The 19,593-nt window shown below is 44.3% G+C and overlaps 1 protein-coding gene and 1 pseudogene across 1 annotated transcript in view; both read left to right on the top strand.

Annotated features, from left to right (window-relative positions):
• MYO1D (myosin ID) overlaps window positions 1–19,593 on the top strand; it is a 284,586-nt gene that overhangs the window by 242,023 nt on the left and 22,970 nt on the right. The gene's annotated exons all lie outside the window — the stretch shown is intronic.
• Window positions 7,179–19,593, top strand: part of LOC141568887 (large ribosomal subunit protein uL23-like) — a 33,006-nt pseudogene continuing 20,591 nt past the window's right edge.

Below are 19,593 nucleotides of genomic sequence, written 5' to 3'. Positions count from 1 at the left end.
TGCATCAGTAGTGTTAATAAGCTGACTGGGCCACAGCTGAGATAGGGCTTGACCGGTGCCACAGGACAAGCAGTGTGTGTCTCCTCCTGGTCACGCTGTGGGAGGCCGGCAGTGGGCCAGGGCTGCACATGCACACAGTTAAGATAAGGCCCAAAGGAGTCCTGCCAGGCTCCCCAGGCCCAGAGAAACAGGAAAGTTCTTTAGTCTGGATGGGGGGTGGGGGGCGGCGGAAATCGCTTCTTTTCTTTTCCCTAGGGGAGATTTTACTAGACCACTGGCACCGCAAGAATTCTCTGTAGGCCCAGTGGTTATTTAGCACTTGCATTGCTTATTCTTTGTCACTCTGCTAGGCACTGAGCATGTAAAGACGAGTCACACATGAGGCAGACAGACAACTGCCATCGAGAATGGTAAGCGCGGTAGGTGAAGCGTGCCGTGGCAGCTGTGGGGTTTCACAGGAGGAACAACTGACCGGTGGGCAGGGCAGGGAAGTCTTCAGAGCTTTCAGGGAAGGTTCCCAGAGGAGATACCGCTGAGGAACACAGAAGGGCATGAAAAGAGGAAGTAGCCAGGTTGAAGGCGGGGGAGAAAGAACAGGTTCCAGTAAAAGCGGGATGTGTTGAAACTGTTTCAGTGGATGCTAAGAATTAAGTAAAGCTGTGTATGGGGTGGGGAGCAGGGCTGTGGAGAAAGACTGCCCTGAAAAGAATGTTAAAGTGATGAAATGTGGCCAAAGATAGGCAAGAGCCAAGCCCTGTAAAGCTTCAAATGCCGGGTAGATAAATAACAGCGTGCTCATGTAGGGTATCTGTGTGTGCCAGGAACTAGGCTGAGCCTTCTTACATGTGTGTTCTTGCTTATCCATCGCACATCCTCTTGGAGCTGAAACTGGACCCCACATTCCTTGATTCTGTAGACTGGACTATCTGCATGTGAAGAGCTTTATTGTGATATAATTCACATTCCATACAACCCACCCATGTAAAGCATACAAGCAATGGTTTTCAGTATATTCAGAGTCGTGCAACCATCACTGCCATCCACTTAGAACCTTTTCACCACTCTAAATAGAAATCCCCTGCCCTTGGGCGGTCACACCCTATTCCTATGAACTCCTACACAACTACTAATCTCCTTTCTGCCACTATAGATTTATCTACTCTGGACATTTCATATCATAGAATCATGTCATATGTAGTCCTCTGTGACTAGCTTCTTTCACTTAGCTGAATGCGCTCAAGGTTCTCCTACGTCGTAGCATGTATCCATACTTCATTCCTTTTTATTGCCAAATAATATTCCATGATATGGATTGTCTGTATTTTGTTTAAGTATTTGTCAGTTGATGAACATTTGGATTGTGTCTCTGCTTTGGAGGTCATTATGAATAATGCTGCAATGAACATTCATGTATAAGTTTTTATGTGGACTTGTTCTCATTGTTCTTGAGTCTGTATCTAGGAGTGGAATTATTGGCTCAGATGATAAGTGCATGTTCAACTTTTTGAGGAACTGCCAGATTATTCTCCAAAGCAGGTACACCATTTTCTATTTCCACCAGCAATGTAGGAGAGTTCCAGATTCTTTGTTCCTTGCCAATACTTGTTATTATTTGTCTTTTTTATTATAGCCATGCTAGTTTGGTATGGAGTGGTATCTCACTGTGGCTTTGATTTGCGTTTCCCTAATGACTAATGATGTATAGCCTCTTTTCATGGGTTAATTGGCTGTCTTCAAAGAAATATCTATTTAGATCCTTGGCCAGCTTTTTAATTGTGTTGTCTTTTTATTATTGAGTTCTGTGAGTTCTTTGTATATTCTGGATACAAGTTCCTTATCCGATACACGATTTGCAAATTACTTTCTCCCATTCTGCAGCTTATCTTTTCACTTTCTTGATGGTGTCCTGTGAAGCACAAAAGTTTTTCATTTTGAAGTCCGTTTTATCTATTTTTATTTTGTTCCTTGTGCTTTGGTGTAGAGATTATATTTTTAACCAGTGCATCATTTGCACTTGATCCTGGAAGTTATGGGTAGACACTGAAAGACTTCAAGTTGTAGAATGACTTAAGATTTGTGGTTTTTTTTTAATTAAACTATTGCATGGGTAGACTGACAATGGCTCGCAAAGATATATCAATGTCCTAATCCCACAGCCAGTGAATGTTATTTATTTGGGAGGGAAAAAGGGTCTTTGTGGATGTAATTAAATAAAGAGTCTTGAAATTAGGAGATTATCCTGGATTATCCAGGCGACTCCTAAGTACCACCACAAGTGTGCTTATACGGAAAAGGTAGAGGGAGATTTGACACACACAGAGATGGGATGGAGGAGGAAATTAGAGGGATGTAGCCACCGCAGCTGGAAAAGGCAAACAATCCTAGAGTTTCTGGCCTCCAGAACTGTGAGAGAATAAATTTCTGTTGTTTTAAGCCACCGAGTTTGTGATAATTTGTTACAGCAGCCACAAGAAACTAATACCATTTGATTTTAAAAATCCAAGAGCAGAAAGGCTTAAAATGTTATGCTGCTGTTTTTTTTAGTTTATCGTGTTTAGACATTACCTATTGACCTTTGACTACAAGAGATGATGGTTTATTTAGCTGCCTTTGGTCACTCCCTCCCTCCCAATTATTGTTAGTTTTTTCATTATTGTTGGTTTACTATTGATTGGTTTTACAACTCAAAATACTGCATCATCAAATCTAAGATGCCATCTATTTTAAGATGCACCATGATTTTATATTCCACTAAGGAAACACAAGAGCTCCAGCTATGCTTTTAAGGTATCATCAAGCTGTAAGGAGCATCCCAGTTTCAAAGATATTAAAGGTTAAAAAACATGTGAGCTTTAAAATTAGTGAAATACAAAAATATTCATGCTCCATCAACTCCAGACGCTGTCTCTTAACTCACCACTATGTAGAATTAAGATATAACTTTTTAGAATAAAGATATAACTGCTTGAACTTTTGACACCTATACCTTAAGTGTTCATATTTACATTGTTTCACACGTTGATGACCGACTCTAAAGAGGGAAACCAATAACTCGCATATTACTGTAATTTTATAAACATTGTTTCCTTCAGAGACAAGTAGTATACTAGGATTACATTTCCTTCTCTATGGATTGTTTTCTCTATGGACCCCTGTGCTGCTTAGTGAGCAGCCCTCTGTTCAAACTGTTCACTTCATAATTGGAGTTTTAATATGTTGTTTGTCATTGGTGTAGCTCATGCCAATTATACATATCAATTAGACACTAAAAATCAAACATTTATGATACTGGCATTCATAGCTCCGACTCTTTAACATCAGTGTTTCTATAGACCTTCTGGACCTGGGGTCGACAAACTTTTTCTGTAAAGAGCCAGATGGTAAATATTTTAGGCTTTGAGGGCCAGCCTATGATCTCTGTTATAAGTACTCAGCTCTTACATTGTAGCATAAAAGCATCCATTAAACAATATGTAAATGAATGGCTATAGCTGTGTTCCAATAAAACTTTATATGTAAAAGTCATGCCATAAGCCAGATTTGACCCATGGGCCTTAGTTTCCCATCCCCTGATCTAGAAGAATAAATTCTGGGCCTCATATCTTGGATGACAGTCAAGATTTCAATTAGAAAGGTTTTGAATAATCTAAATTTAAATGATTGTTACATGGGTCACACAAGACCAAAATAAACACCTGAAAAATCTAAAATTCTTGAGATGTAGTTAATATGGGTTATCTTAGGAGGGAACAAGTCTGCTGAAGTTGCACTCCTCTTGTACGGTTCTTCATTCCTTGGGTAAATCAAGTAAGACAGAACCGAGAAATGTCTTTCATCCAACCTCACATTTCTGGGTCAAAGGTGGCCTTTCAACTCCAAAAATAGAATTCTTCCCAACCTCCACTTCCTGCTGACAAGAAGTGTGAACCCTTCGATTTCTAACTGTGAAAGGATGCAATTCATGAGACTTTTTTTCAAACCACCAAACTGAAATCCTGGGTAATGAAGTTTAAAGGAGTCAGTAACAATTGCTGGAATATTGCCAGTGTTTAGGGGTGTCAAGTGGAAAATTCTGCAGATGAGACCCAGATCAGATTCCAAGAAACAATTCAAACTTTAAAATGAAATATATATTGCATAATAATACTTTATTATTCATACTATTGTTTTTTTCCAACTTAAATGTAATTCTGAGAAACAAATAAATTAACATTGCCTTTAGAATTATCCATTTGAAAATCTGGGAAATTAAGCCAGCACATAAGATTCATCACTCATTTAACCCAAACAGCCACATTTATGGTTCATTTTAATACCTAAACCAATAAGAACCCACTCTCTTTATCCAGCTGTAATAATAAAAATCCCTTTAGAGTTTTAAATGACGTGACACAATAGGACTTTTTTCGCTTTCCATCATCAAGACAGGACTGATGGTTTCATGCTGGTTACCTTTCTTCTAGACCTAGGAAATAACGGAGTCTGTAGCCTGGAAGTCAAGTAACTCTTCTCTGCTCCCCTCCTTTCACCATGTTCTGCCTCTCCTGACTTTGCATACACTCTCCTTAGGAATAGAGTTAAGCATAAGAAAGAAATTTGCCTTTCTCCCCTCAAGTTGCTACAGTCTTATTTCTACAGGGAAAACACTTGGAGAGCCTCAAGCTTCTGATCTAAATGTTACTGCATTTTATATAAATATTATATAAGTGCAAGGTACTGTTTCTCTTCAGAGAGATTGAAATATTTGTTGCAAAAAAATATGTTTTCAAACTGTTTGCTTGATTAATTATTTTAACATATGCTTTGCAACAAATGCTGTGTGCTGGGTCATAAAGTGAACACATAATCCGCCATTATACTTCAATGAGCAAAAGATGCTGTGTTGTCAATTGTATGCTTTAAGGTGACATTTTTGTGTCAACTACAAGTTTGTTCTCGTTTTCCCAAAAGTATATCATTCTCTTCTAATGCTACTTCTAGATAAAACCCCCAATTTAATTAAGACGGAAAAGAACCTTTAATGGAAATAGCATACATGCTTGATTCAGCAGGAAACCGCCCCCCCCCCATGTAAAATTCTCAGGCGCGCACTAAATGTCTCCTGTTACTTTGCAAGGACTAACGTATCACATATGGCCACTGGATCCAGCTGCATGGACTTAGCTGAATGATTTTCATTTTTCTGGAGAACAGAACATTTGTGTGTTAACTTCCCGTTCTCTGTTCATCGTTGGGCACACAGATTGCCAAGGATGACACCTGTTGTTCCCTGTTGACTGAAACACAGCAGCTGGGGGTTCTGAGCATTGACCAGACTTCGTTCAATTCCATTTCTTCTGGTGGACTTCCAGTTAGTTTAACAATACCAGACTATATGCCCATATCCACAGGAGGGTAAAGAGGAAGGGTAGGGGGTGGGACTTATTCAGGAATGGAAACACACATCCCCAAAATTAGGCATTAATATTAGCCCTAACATGTGTTAATGGAGCATCAGCAGTAACTATCTCCACCCTCTTCAGCTGTTTACTTCAAACGTTGCAACAGATTGTTACAGGACTCCCTGATAAACTTCTTGCCATCATACCAGTTAAGGATTTAAACTTTTCTACAAAGCAGTCCTTCCTGAGAAACAGAATCTTCCCTGTCTACATCAGCCCTCATATTACCTTGCTCAGGCATGGTCTTCTTTTAAAAAAACAAAAAAAAAAAAACTATACATAGTTTTTTTCCCTAATTAGGAAAGTAATTATTGAATGCTCATGGGGAAATGTTGGAAAACAAAAAAGTCTAAAGAAAAACCTTAAAATCACCTAGAATTTTGCCATGCAGAAATAACTACTGTTTTAGTATCTGTGAAGTTGTGATGGAAAGTAAGCTTCATAACTTGATTTTCCCACTTAATATACTACGAGCAATTTCTTATTAATGCAAAACTTTATGCAGTCATTTCAAATTATGTTTTTTGGGCAGTTTGGTAGTTTTTTTCATTGTAATTTGTGCTGTAATGAGCATTCTATGATAAATATTTGTCAGCATTCTAGATTATTTCCTTAGGATAAACTTTGACTAGGGAAGGGGTAAAGAGGAACAGAGTGGCTTAGCAAACAGAAACGCAGTTGTGGAAGCCAGAAAGCGTAGCACATGGAGGAACTGAAAACAGTTGGAGTGGGGCTGGAGCCAGGAAAGCAGGGAGGGAGGGAGAAGGACGGGAGCTGGACAGGTAAGCAGATCACAGAGACACCGGAAAGAATCCGGACTTTTTCCTAAAGGAAGGCTTCAAGCAAGAGATCACATTTGTAACTTGCATATTTATATTTTACTGAGATCATTCTGGTTGCAGCTTGAAGAGTGGACGGGAGGCTGGGAGACCGGAGAGGAGCTGTTACAGTGACGTAGGTGAGATAGGATGGAAGTCTGACTAGCGAGGTGGCGGTAAGGATGAAGGGAGAGAAGAGGGATTCGGAAGAGACTTAGAAGGTAAAATCCACCAGACTTGCTGCTGGATCGCTGTGGAGTAAGACAGGGAAGGTGGAGTCAAGGAGGACACACCAGCTTCTGGCCTGAGCAGTTGGGTGGGTGGGTGGGCAGTAAAGCCAACTGCCTCCCATCCAAGCAGAGATAGATGTCCAGGAGTCGTTTGAATCGAAGGTTTGGGGTTCACATGGACTAGAGGCATGGATTTGGGAGTTATCAGCAGATTAAAAACAACCTGAAGCCATAGAGGTAAAGGGAAAAGGAGGAGACAAGACGCATGGTGAAAAAGCAGGAAGAGAAGAGCATGCTGTACGTGGAAGCCACGTGAGAGCGTGTCCCTAAGGCCATGTCAGGTGCTTCCGGCAGAGCAAGGAACAGGACCAAAGGCAAGACACCAATTGTTGGCTGAATCCATTGACTCGGAAAACCCAGGGAAGCCGGTGCGGTAATGAAGACTGGCTTCTTAGAGAGGATATAGCTCATTCATTTTGTAACCACCAGGCAATGTAACCTTAGTGGAGATAAAGCTAAATAAAATTGTTTTACTCCTAATAAGGGGGGTGGAAGCCTCAGCTCCGCTGTGGCTAAATGGTCATACCCATCTCTATGCACTCTTAAGACCTACACTGACTTTTTAGTGAGATTCTACCTAACACTGGGTCTCATCAACTTTTAATATCCCCCCATGTATGCTTCTTAGAGTGATCCAAATACCCAACTACGGGCACCTCTTTTAAGGCCATGGGTCGTCATGAGATGCTGGCACTACACTGTTCCATCTGCTATAATCTCTTAATTTCTGAATTCGTATCATCGAGTAGGCCCCATCGGTAGCAGATATAAACTTGTGTGGAGTTTCACAAGAAGGCAGATCATCTCTGGTTGAAAGATAAGAGAAAGATGGAGCTCAGAAAAGGATGCCCAGAAGGATTCACATTTTTATCATTCCTTTGTCGCTGATACTTTTCCGGGGCCATTAGTCAGCCTTCCACACTACCCCTCCCCAGAATTCCCACACACATACCCTCAAGTTCTACGTCAGGGTTAGTTCCCCTCCCTTTGGACTTCCGGAATCTGAGGAGACCTGCACTGAACTGGTGCCACCTTCTTACTCTCTGCCACCTGTGGTGGTCATAAGGGTCTTGGTGTCCTGCCACCAGCCCTCCAAAGGGCACTGGAGGTTAGACTCTCTGATCAGGCTGTCTTCTTCCCCAAAACCATTGGTCTGGCACGACAGGAAAGGTGAAAGGCTTACGTGCGGTAGATCCCAAACAGGCCAACTTGGTGGCCCTAAGAATCAAGTTGTTTTGCTTTTGCTTCGCTTTGACTGGTGCAGACAGTGTCTTGCCTCTGCCGTTCTGTCAGGCTGTCTCTGGAATGTAAAATCAGTGAGGCCAGCAAGCAGATCTTTGGAGTATAGTCCACTGAGCCTGGCAGCATCTCAGCAGACTAGACACACCGTTAGCATGTGTCTCCGTGTGCACCCACACCCCTCGGACAGCCACGTGGACCCCCCCTACTGTGGCTAGCTGCCACCTGCCAGCACCCAGGATGGGTTTGGCAGCACTCAGCACCACTTCAGATGCCATCGCTGTCATTCCGAAGCCCTCTGTTTGGATGTAGACCTTGTGCCTGTGGCCTTTTTTAAAGCAAAAAGTTGAATCCTGTGCCAAACGCGGTGTTACAGTTAGAAGAGGCATGTGTTATCCTGCACTCCATGTTTGCCACTACTTAAGATACCACTTGATGGTGAGGGCCGGGAAAAGACACCCATGGTGAAAAGTAGGATGAAAAGTAGTCTTATGAACATAGTTGTAGAGCAACCAGCAGTGGTGCTGTATGTAACTGCTGATAATGGCAGCTGCCGGCACTGGCTCCTATCTGCTTAAAGCAGAAGGTTGGGGGTGGGGAAAGGGGACATTAGTGGAAACTGCATGTAACTGAAAATTTCCTCTCTACTGTAAGAAGAATTCTCTTGAAAGGAAATGAAAAACAGTTCCAGATGGTCAGTGGAAGATTTTTGTTGGTTGGAAATGCTATCTCCTTGTCAAGAATAATTATGCCTTGAAAATAAGGGTCCAGACTTACCAGCCCACAAAAAAAAGAAGACGTCATGAAGGAAAATGACCAGGATACAGATGAACGTCTCTGGTTCTTTTCAGTTCTCCAGTCAAATTATTCACTTTTCATTTGTGTGTTTATCTTAGACACAGACACTGACTAGGAGTCTATAGTGGCACATTTTCACACCTCTATGTGCTATTGAAGATTTTTCAAACTCAAAAGTAATGAAGGACTTGACTGGAATAGATACTGTGATAAAATAGGAGGCTTAGTGAGGTGGTTTGAGGAACACAGAGTTTGATACAGTCTGAAAACTATATAGGAGGCAAAAAAAAAAAAATGGAACGAGTTCTTGGTGAGTCTGGAACATTATTCAGTAAATATTCATAGAGCACCTACTATGTGCTGGGCCAGACACTGGGCTAAGGAAGTGGAGATACAACAGTGAACAAGACCCCAACCTTGGACCAAGAGTCTGCCAGGTGGGAGCAGTGCATGCAAAAGGCCTGAAGGCTAAAGCATCAGGGAGATGGGGGGGGTGGGGGGGGGTGAACCAAGAGACTCATAGCTGAATGACCTAGAGAGAAAGGCAAGTAAGCGAGTGTGGAGGAGAGAAAAGAGGGCGAGAGAGCAGGAAGAAGCCTCTGGGCTAGTCCACGTTTTCCCCCGGCTGAGTAACCCACCTCCTGTACATTTTAGCTGTGGTCACTGAAGGTAGGCTTCCAGCAGGCCAGCAAGCGGCCTCATCCTATCCTTTCTGTTTTCCTCTGGAGACTCCAGGAAACAGTAGCACTCTTCCTCAAATTGGAAAACGGGGGGAGGGTCTTAAGGAAGCTTCCAGGATCAGAGCCAGCTGTCCCTGGTAGTTCTGATATCAGAACCTGACAGTTCTGGGGATGAGATATTTGGGTCCCGAATGTTGAAAGAAATCTTCCTTTCTAGCAGGATTCTGAATTCACCCCCAAACTGGATGGAGCAGGTTATCAGATGCACACCTCTGACGTTACACCTTAGACTCCAAGGGGGAGGAAAAAGTTCTTGAGATCTCCTGAAAAAAATACAAGGAATTTTAGAAATCACCTGACGAGAAATGTCAAGTAATACTGACTAGAAATCAAACGCCAGCAGCTGCTTCCCACAGCTGTGTGCCATGTGGTAACTACACTTGAACAATTAAAGTAAATGAGGCTAAAAATATCCAGGAATGTAAAACTCTTCAGGAGTCAGGTCTCTAAATGAGATAGCCACAGAAATCCACACCAGGAAGGAGAAGGAGAGAGAGAGGGGAGGTTTGTCTTCGGGCCATTGGATCAGTGGTCAGACCAGTATTATCTAGAGGTGGAGTCTGTGGTTTCCCGTTCATATTAATTGATTGAAACTCATGATGCCCATTTTACAGATGGTGAAAAAAGCATGTTGGCACCTGAAATCTTCCAGACTGAGAATTCCTAATCTCAGCTATAATCTAAGCCCAGTTGATTTTCTAAGGATAACCCAAGTAATGAAATGTAGAAATAAGTAATTTCTTCATTGTTTCCATCGTATGCCCGAGCCCATTGGTGTGGCAAGAGTTTGTGATGCTCTGCTAAGAAGCAACCCTTTTTTTTAGTTGTGAAACTGAGACTGGGACTTTCACACCAATAAAGGAAAAAAGTACATTGGTATCAGAAGGAAGCATGCTCCATCAAAGACAAAAGAAAAAGGATGCTTCTTTTTTTATTGTGGGAAATTCAAAAAGATATATATACTCATTTAGCCCCCAAAGAAAATAGACATGCTTTTCCATGCGTAGAAAAGCATCGAGTATTTTTTACTGCATTCTTCTAGTAAGAAGAACTAATTTATCCCTGGTTATAGTAACTCTGTAGCAATCACAATAATAGTAAATGCTTATTAAGCACTTAAGCTCCAGACACTGCTGATGAAGCATTTTTGCCATGGATCGTGATTTTTTGAGCTTCACAAAATCTGTATGAGGGTGATACTACTGTTATCCACATTTCATGACTGAGGGAACTGAGGCTTGGAGAGGTTTAGAGTCTGTGGAGAAGTCAGGATTTTCCCCAACCATTCTTACTCCAGAAGTGGCACTCTCCGTGGGAAACTGTCTCAGGTTCATTGTTTTGTCACAAAGACTAATTGGACTGATTTTTAGAGTCTTCTGTGTTTCCTGTGGAGAGTTTTTCTGTTTTTCATTTGCATGTTGCGCTTTCATTATTGGCGGTATTTGGTACTTCCCTTTTCTTTCCTCTCATAACCTAGATGAATGGACCCTGCATCGGAAATCTGAAGTCTAGGTGACAGTTTCACTTCTGCCACTAACTACCTAAGTGATCTTGCATAATTCACAACCTCTTTGGGCCTGGCTCCTTACCTGTAAAATGCAGTGGTCGGATTGTAACGGAAGGTCCACTCCTGTGCTGAATACTCTTTCTCTTTTCTCTCTCCTCTCCTGTCCTCCCATCTCTTTTCCTCCCTTCTCTTCCTGGCCACTAGCAGGCCCTCGGGCCCTCCCTCCTCTGTGGTGCGAGTCCCTTTTCTGACATGTGGCAGGCAGCAAAGGGAAGTGGTGTGAGCATGCACTGTTGACTGAGAAGCTTGGGGACACGAGACAGTGAGGACGTGGACAAGCAGTGTGACGGGGCTCCGTGGAACACACAGGCGGAGCCAGCCCTCCTCAAAAGTGCAGCATAAATCAGTCTTGGCTTCTCTGTCCCTGCTGATTTCTCCTTGGGCTCCCTGTCACTAGGGTCCTTATACTGCCCCTTAGCGTCCCAACCACACCCCCTCTGTAGCAGGTCATCCCACCCTCCTCCTTCCCCATCTCAGCATGGCATCTTACTGGCTCTGTGTCCCATTCCGTCAGGACTCCGCTGCCTGTGTAGGAAACAGTATGTCTCACCTTCCTAATACGTTCACCAAGTATCCCCTCCAAGCACTGTCATGCTGTAACTCGTCCTAAATCAACATCTAAAAATTAAGAAGGCCTTCAAGAAACTAGGGTCGTTTAGGACAGAATTCTCTCATTCTGACCACCAACGGGGAATCTTTTTGGTTTAAAGGCTTTTCAATCCTGAGTTCAAGGGTTCCCACTCATGATCAGGAGACAGTATCAGACTGGCAGTGGGGAAATGGGAGTCCGGATGGTGAGGTGGGGTGAGATCCGTGAACACGAATATTCGTTGTGTCTCAGGGAAACTTAAGTTTGTGTAATCCAGGTTGGCTGGTTAATGTTCCATGGACCATATCTCACCAAATGTTTTCCCAAGTCACTTTAAATTACCGGTCATTAATTTCACTAGTATCTATATTTAAATGCTCCTTAAAGCTCTGGTTACTAAACATAGGAGAAACTTGTATGAGGCAGTGAAAATTCTTCTTACTGTCACTTCCTCGGCGTTCTTTTCAGTGTGTTCATGATTGTGTGGGAATTTGTGGGCCTTTATCACACACAGTTAGCATCTAAAGGAAGACGGCTTTAATATTCACTATCAGAACACCATTTTAGACTACAGAAATGATATTCACCGTTGGGCCTTCTCATCCCTATTTTAGGTGTGTTTCTAAGGAGTAGGTTGGTTGACATGGTTTAGGAGAACTTCACTGTCAGAATGCAGTCACACTACAGGGAGGCACCAGCCATCTGTCCCTCAGGGAGAGGTCTTTAGGAAATAAATAGACAGGCTTCTAGCCAGAATGTTTTAGCTGTTTCCCTGCTTAAAGCAGAACTCCATTCCAGTTCTAGAATTCTCAGCTTCCAGAACTGAGGTTTGGTCTTTTCGGAAAAAACTATTGAAAGTGTGTTGTCTTTACAACCAAGGGGCAAATTCCCTGCCCAGTGTTCTCAGCATCAGTGGTCCTTCCTTTCCCTATTCATCTACCGGCTGACAGTCCACCTGCAAGGAAGATGAATTTTGCCAGTCATCTTTGAATATGGGAAGGTTAGAATTCCGGAATGCAAGAATCCTAGCAGTTGGCCTATTATTTTTATTCATAGTTCGTCTGTCACTGACTGTGGCAAGATCGATTGAAAAGCATCCTTCCCTCCCTACCCTGGCAGACCAGAGTGGCTTCCAAGATCATCCCGGAGCACTTAGGACCCTCAGAATGGAGACAGGCCTGTCTAGATAAAGAAACCAAATTCAGCTGGTCAGGAAACGGCACTCCAGTCAGATGCGGTGCCCTCTGACTCCTGGGAATCCCACAGCTCTCCGAGACATCTGAGAGCAGAGCAGGCGGGAGCCAGCTCCTGCCAGCCCACGTCGCTCTGTCACACGCCTATTATTCATCAATGTGCCTCTTCATTATCTTACGAAGTACGATGTTCCTGACCCAGGGCAAGATGTGTCATAAAGGGGAGACTTCACCTGTGGGATAAAAAGGCGTTATGTTCCTGCCCACATTTTACTATTCGCTGAGTTTTCAAAAACTTCCCAACCACACCCTTTGGTCTTTGACTTCACGGCAAGGCATCTGAGCTAACAGGATGTTTCTGGGCTTGGTCCCTATTGCATTCAAGAGATTGACCTTGGGAAGTCCTTGCAGACTTCACTTGTGTACAGCAGCCAGGTCATTCCCCTCACCGAGTGTGTGCTGCTGTGGGCTCAGCAGTTACAGAGATCATTTAGACTGGCGGCCTCCCTCAGAGAGTGTAATTTCATGAGCTTCTCCCTGTTTATGCTGAAATACAGTTAGAGAGATAATACCATGAGGTTGGGCTTCAAGTACAAAAAAGAGAGAGAGAGAGAAGAAAAGGAAGACAGATTGATTTTCTTTTTCTAGAGCAGGAATCCAAGCAGGAAGACGGTCACGTGGGGCAGACTGCCGCCGGGTGGTTCCCGTGGGCCTGTCCTCAGGGTTTCCACTAATCCTCTTTCACACGTCTGCACGAGTAGCCCTTTCGCCTCCATTTCCGTTTAACTGCTTCTGGCTGATAGGGATCCCTGATTTAAAAAAGAAGGAAAGCCTGCTACTTCCCCCCAAATATTCCATTTCTTGATGTTTTTATCGTAAACCAATCAGCTGACCCGAACCCCTAGCCCCTTCCCTTCCAGCAGCCCGTGAGCCGATCAATATGCCGGCAGACGATCGAAGCCCCAAAGCATCACCTTCTCGGGAAAGACAAACAAAAACGGCCGGAAGGAGGGAGGGCGGATTGGGAGTGGGGGGCACTATAAATGATGCATAAAACTCCGATCTAAACCGAGCCAGCCGTGCCCGGCCCCCTCGATGGGCGTGCGTGTGTTTGAGCGCACATTTCCCACCCCGCGGCCCGCAGCACCCCCGCTCGGGCCGCCGGCGGCGGCGGCATTTTAATGTCAGATGGAATCGCTAATGCGCGCGTTGCCATGGCGACCACGAGAGCGGTGGCGCTAAAAGCGGCAGCCTTTGCCGGGGCACCGCCTCCCCCGCCACAGCCCACCCTGGGCGGGTACAGATTTTCTTTGTCTCGCTCGCTCTCCTGGTTCTCCCTCCCGCCCCTTCCTTTCCTTTCCTTTGTCGCCACGCGCCCCCCACCCCCCTGCCTTGTTCCCAGGGCAGCAGCCCTTTCCAAGCTGCTGAAGGTCGTGAACCCCTGGGGGTGCCCAGAACCCAGGCTGGCTGGATGGCACCCGGCGGGGGTAAGGATTCCTCCCAGGCAGCAGCTTTACAGCGGCCCCGCCCACTTGTTATTGACAGCTGTCTGTCAAAAAGGATTAAGAGAACGGGAACTGTTGTTCCGTCACCTGGGGTCCGCCCCTTAGCTCGCGGCGTCTCTCCGGCTGTGGCCCAGCCAGAGTCCCCCTGGTGGGAGGGGCCGCCCATCCTGCCCACCGCTGCTCCCCGCAGTGTGACGCGGGGCTGTAAGTCTTGGAAACTCACCTCCTCTGGGCTCAGACAACTCATCCCCTACAGGCGTTCCTCGTCTAGATGGGAGAGCTGCCCCCAGGTCCGAGTTCCCAGCGCTTCCAGGGCTTGAACTCTTTTGACTGGGGGTGGGAGGTTGCTGTGAAAGCGAAATGTGCTGCTGTTAGTATTCCCTGTAAGCTGCTAATGGGGGGTGCTAAGGCCCCAGGAATAACCCACAACCCTTGTTATCCAGCTTTGTCCTGGGGCAACATCGCAGCTCTAACGGCACTGGCTTAAAATGTCAGATTGGCTCCTATTCTACATGATGCCCATCTGGAAAAAAAAACACAAAAAGAACACAGATTTGTGCCACTCTTTTAGAGTGTCCATTAAAAAGGTACACCACGATCTAATTAGATTTTTTTTAAAAAAATTTTTCTGGAAACCAACTGTGTCCAACAACAGTATGTTTTAGAATGAACCTCTTCTATGTTCGGAAGGTCACACCTCATATTTAAGTGATGAAACACTGATTCACAGCCAGAAACTTGGGATCACTCTTGTCACGGTCATGAGCCAGTGGCTCTCCAGGATCGTCTTCCATAACAAACGTGTTCCCATCACTATCATTTCTACATCAGAAGTGAAAGCTATTCCTTTAAGATGGTTAAAGGCTGAGGTTTTAGCTTTAAAGCCACACCCCTAATAAATATACATGCACACGCATATACAGGCTACATACATATGTGTGTGTCTCTGTATTAGCTGTACAGAACCCTGTTCGCGTAGAATGGTGTCTGGACTGATACACAGTAGGTAGAACTGTGGTTGCTTGTAGGGCAGGGACCTGAGAAGCCAGAGGATAGGGTGGAAGGAAAGCATACTTTGCCTATACACGTATATTCTCTGGTACCTGTGAATATTATACCATGTGCAGTTATTATTCACTTTTTTAAATAAAAGGTAATATTAAAATTTGATATCACTTCCTCAAGAAAGTGTTCCCCAATGTCTCAGGAGTATAAAGAAAAAGACTAGATTAGGTCCCCCACCATGTGACTCCATGGCATTCTGCACATTTTATGTTCAGAGCTCTTCATAGGATTATGGTTGAACAGTGATGAGTGTGTAACCCATGTTTACCTAAGTCTCCACAGCAGACTTTAAGCTCCATGAGGGCAGAAGCAGGACCTGTCTTATATGCCGCTGTATCTTCAAGGGCCAGCACATGGTCTGATCCTACGACATCTCTGTTGAATAAAGAGATGAGAGGTGGACAAGAAGAGGGTGCTTACAGAGTGATGGGGCGGGGGTGCTGTCCGAAGGGTGAGCAAGGGGGCCAGACGGGGTTCCCATCTCCACGGGCCTCCTCTGAGCTTAGTGACCCTGTAGGGGCTCAGCCCCTGCTGTACAAAATACTTCTAAAAAGTTGCTGCAAATAATTCTTATGTAACTATTCACTCGTATATATTTATCATTCATCTTCATAAAAAGTTGGATTAATCAGTTAAATTGTATATAAAGGGAATGCTATCATTTGCCAAGCCACTTCCCACGCTGATGATTGGAGCACTTATCTGAGGCAAAGCAAGGCAGCGCCTCTTCCTGGGAAGGTGATGCTCTGATGCTTTGCAGCAGGCCATGCACAGACAGGAAAACCACCTGGGGCTTTAAAGCACCCGCGTCCAGGAGCCCACACACAGACCAGTCGACTCAGCGTCCCTAGAAGTGGGGCCTGACCACTATTGGGGCCACTGTTTCTCAGATGCTTCTCTAATAATCTTGATGTACAATCAAGGTTGAGAATCATTGCTCTATGGGCTCCAGATATGGAGACAAGAGGATGTGGGGACACTTGTAGTCACCAAATGCAGACATTGGATTTCAGCTGTAAAGCCGATGGTAATATGCTTCAAGCTAGACAAAGCGATTACTTGCTTCAGCCCACTTCAGATCGTTTCGGCACTACTCATCGATCCTCTCTGTGCCTTAAAAAGCCTGCGGGTCTTCTCCTTTCCTATGACAGTCGTTTAAAACAAATACGTAACTGTCTAATCAGGGCACGAACCATTTTTCAGACTTACCCAGGCAGCAGTGACCTAAATATTACTCAGGGTGCTTGACTTCCAGTCCCAGAGGAAGAGTGTATTTGGTTTGATTGTTTTCATGCTAATGAAGTGGAGCCAGTAATTCTAGGTCCCCATCGGGATGGCTGAATCATTGGATGCTATGAGTTAGTTCTTTAGAAAGAAAGCAGTGGTGTAGTTATTACGGAATTACTCACTCTTCAAGAATCACTTATGTACTCAGTCTAATTTGTTGTTCCACTTTTATAATTGATGTGAGATAAAACGAGCAGAAACTGGAGGGATTGGTGGAAGTGGCCCAGCCCATCTATGCCAGCCAGGTATAAAGAGGAAATCTTTGGAAAATGTGACTAACCCATTTATGAGCCAAGGGGTGTAGCAGCCAATTGTGTTGCTCTCTCTCCCAAGTAACCCTGCAGGCAGTAAATAAGGTCTGTATTAGAAGCCACTAAAGCTGTAAACACACACAGCGGGGAAATCTGCCAAAACTGCCCACCACGATATCAGATGCAATTGACTTTCTACTAGAAGTGTATCTGCACTCAAGGTCAAGGCAAATTTGTCATGAAGCCACATGGGGACACTTCCCATCAAAATCTCTTAAGAGAGTGGGGGCAGGGAAATAAAGTTTCCTCTTGGGCTCTTAAATCAATTGAGCGATCACAGATAGAACAGGACCTCTTCATGGCAGGCAGGAAAAGCACAAGTATAGCCTGAGAGAACCCACACTCTCGCTTCCAGCCAGCAAGCTCCAGCCTGAATTCAAACAACCCATTTCTGGGAACTTAAAATAAAAAATAAGAGAGCAGTTGAAGGGACTGGAGCTCCCACGGGGTCTTTGATGTGTCTTCCAGCAGCAGCGGCGTGGTGCATGGTTTCTGTGATGTGGGATTCCTGGGCCACCACCACTGGTTCCTCTCTCATTTTAGGGCCAGAAATAGATGCCCCATCCCAGGAAAAGGCAAATAAGGCTGCATGGAATGTTTCATCTGTTAGAATATTGTTCTGCGCCGCCTGACGAGATTACCGAGTTCTCAGTTCTCTGGAGCAGTGGCATTGAGTAAGAGTCAGAAAATTGATGCATTATGTACTCGCTTAAAATAGCAAATGCAGAATAGAAAAAGCAGAGCTGCTAAGAAGGACGCAGAACATATTGATATAAAGGCCTGCTTTGCCTCCGCTATTATCAGTATAAAAGGGTGTGTCGGCGTGGGGGGTAGATTTCCCTTCAGAAAGCATCCATGTGCTGAAGTCCTCTGTATCACAAGGAGACAAGGGTACATTTTTTAGCTAACATAACTCAGTGCAAATCCTTCTGTTCTCAAACAGGTGGGAGAACGTGGGCAATTTGTTTCTTTCCTTCTCAGTGTTCTGGAGTTGCTGTATGAGGTAGTGCCTTCTGTTTTAACCTCTTTGAATTCCCCTAAGAACAAAAATCCCCACTTACTTGCTCCCTCATCAAATATTCTTCACCATGGGTTACAGTTGCCTGGATGGACAGCAAGGTTTAGTGAGAGTGAGGCGGAAAATGTATCAAAAGAACACTGTCATCAGTCCCCAAGAAAAAATGCAGCATCCTTTGTCAGCTTAAATGGGGTTTTAAAATACCCAAGGACAGGTTAAAAGGGCCTTCTGGAATCAACAAAGCCTTTTCACCAATATGGCCCTAGGAGGTGGCAGAGTCATTTCTTAAGGGGCTCTCTGCGGTCGAGCAAAGAGGCCTTGAGACGCAAGGGTAAGGGTCCTTTCAGTCCTTCTACCACTTCTTTAACCAACATCCTCAGCATAAGAACCTCCTTCATGAAAGCACTTTACTCCATTAACAAACTTTAATGGGGCACTTCCACGGTGCCAGACACTGCACTAGCCACTCTGTGTGTATCTACTTTAACTCACCAAAAGCCTTCGGAAGAGAGCATTACCACTGTTCATTATCCCAGTGAAGGCAACGGAGCTTCAAAGGATTAAGTAACCGCCCAGAGCCAGATAACTGGACTTGAACCCTAGACTAGCTGATTCTAAACAGGGTGTTCTCTCCACCATGCACCCGTGTGTCCTCTCTTGATTAAGCAACATTCCTGGAAATTTACAGAACCTGAAAGTCCCTGGTTCCCATCTCTTCGCTGCTGTTGCTGCCAGCTGGAATCTCTGACTCCTGGGGGTGTTATAGCCAGAGTTCTGAAAAACTGATTAGTATCTGAGAAAAATCACTTTTTCCAGGTCAGCAAGCAGTTTGATGTGCTAACAGCCCCTAAATCGGGACTCGAGAACTAAGCGTTCAGGAAACCGTAATTTGCTGATTGTTGTTGGACATTGACTGGTTTCCACATTCCTTTAGGTCACCACAATTTTAGAGAATGTGACTCTTCTATTTGCAAAGTAAGGATTAGACCTTTCTTTCCTTCTTTCTTTTCTTCTTTCTTTCTTTTCCTTTATAATTTGCACTATTGCTCCTAATGAATAGTGCTTAAAATGTTTGGACATTTTGAAAGAAAGAATGCTAGAAAGAATGGCGGGAAGAGTATAAAAAAAAAAGAATAACACTGAATAAAAAGTTAGAAACGTTAGGGCGCTCCGGGTGCATGAGAATGGCAGCCAGGTTAATGAAGGCAGTCGTGCAGGCAGGGGCTGTTCTTGCCATTTTAACAGTACAGTTTCAAATTCCAGGCATATGTGCTTAATAGAGCACAGCACCACAACCATATTGTACATACTGATTTGATAATAGGATTTGCTAACAAAATAAGTTTGCTTACGAAACAATTTCGGTATATGATCCACGTGACCTGGGCCACGTGGAGGGAGAGCCACGAGTTGTGAACTCTTGAATCCACGTCATTTGGGTAAAATCCTTTGGATCATTTTCCAGAGGAAGTGAAACTCAGCCTGGTCCAAAACCCAACTCATTCTCTCTCTTTCTCTGTCACCCAAGCTGACAACTTAGGGACATGGCAGACTCTCCGTTTTAGCATCTACATACCGTCAGTCACCACGTTCTCACTCGGACGCCCCCCTCAAACTCGACCTGCCTTTGCCCTCTTCACAACCACAGCCCTTTCTTCCTTGATTTACAGTTTCCTAAACTGGTCTTCCTGCCTTAAAATATCCCCATCCGTCTAGCACCTCTCCATCAATT

This window comes from Rhinolophus sinicus, linkage group LG15 (genome assembly GCF_036562045.2).
Source record: "Rhinolophus sinicus isolate RSC01 linkage group LG15, ASM3656204v1, whole genome shotgun sequence".
Taxonomy (NCBI): Eukaryota; Metazoa; Chordata; class Mammalia; order Chiroptera; family Rhinolophidae; genus Rhinolophus; species Rhinolophus sinicus.
The sequence above is the reverse complement of the archived record's forward strand: the minus strand, read 5'-3'. Positions and strand labels throughout refer to the sequence as shown.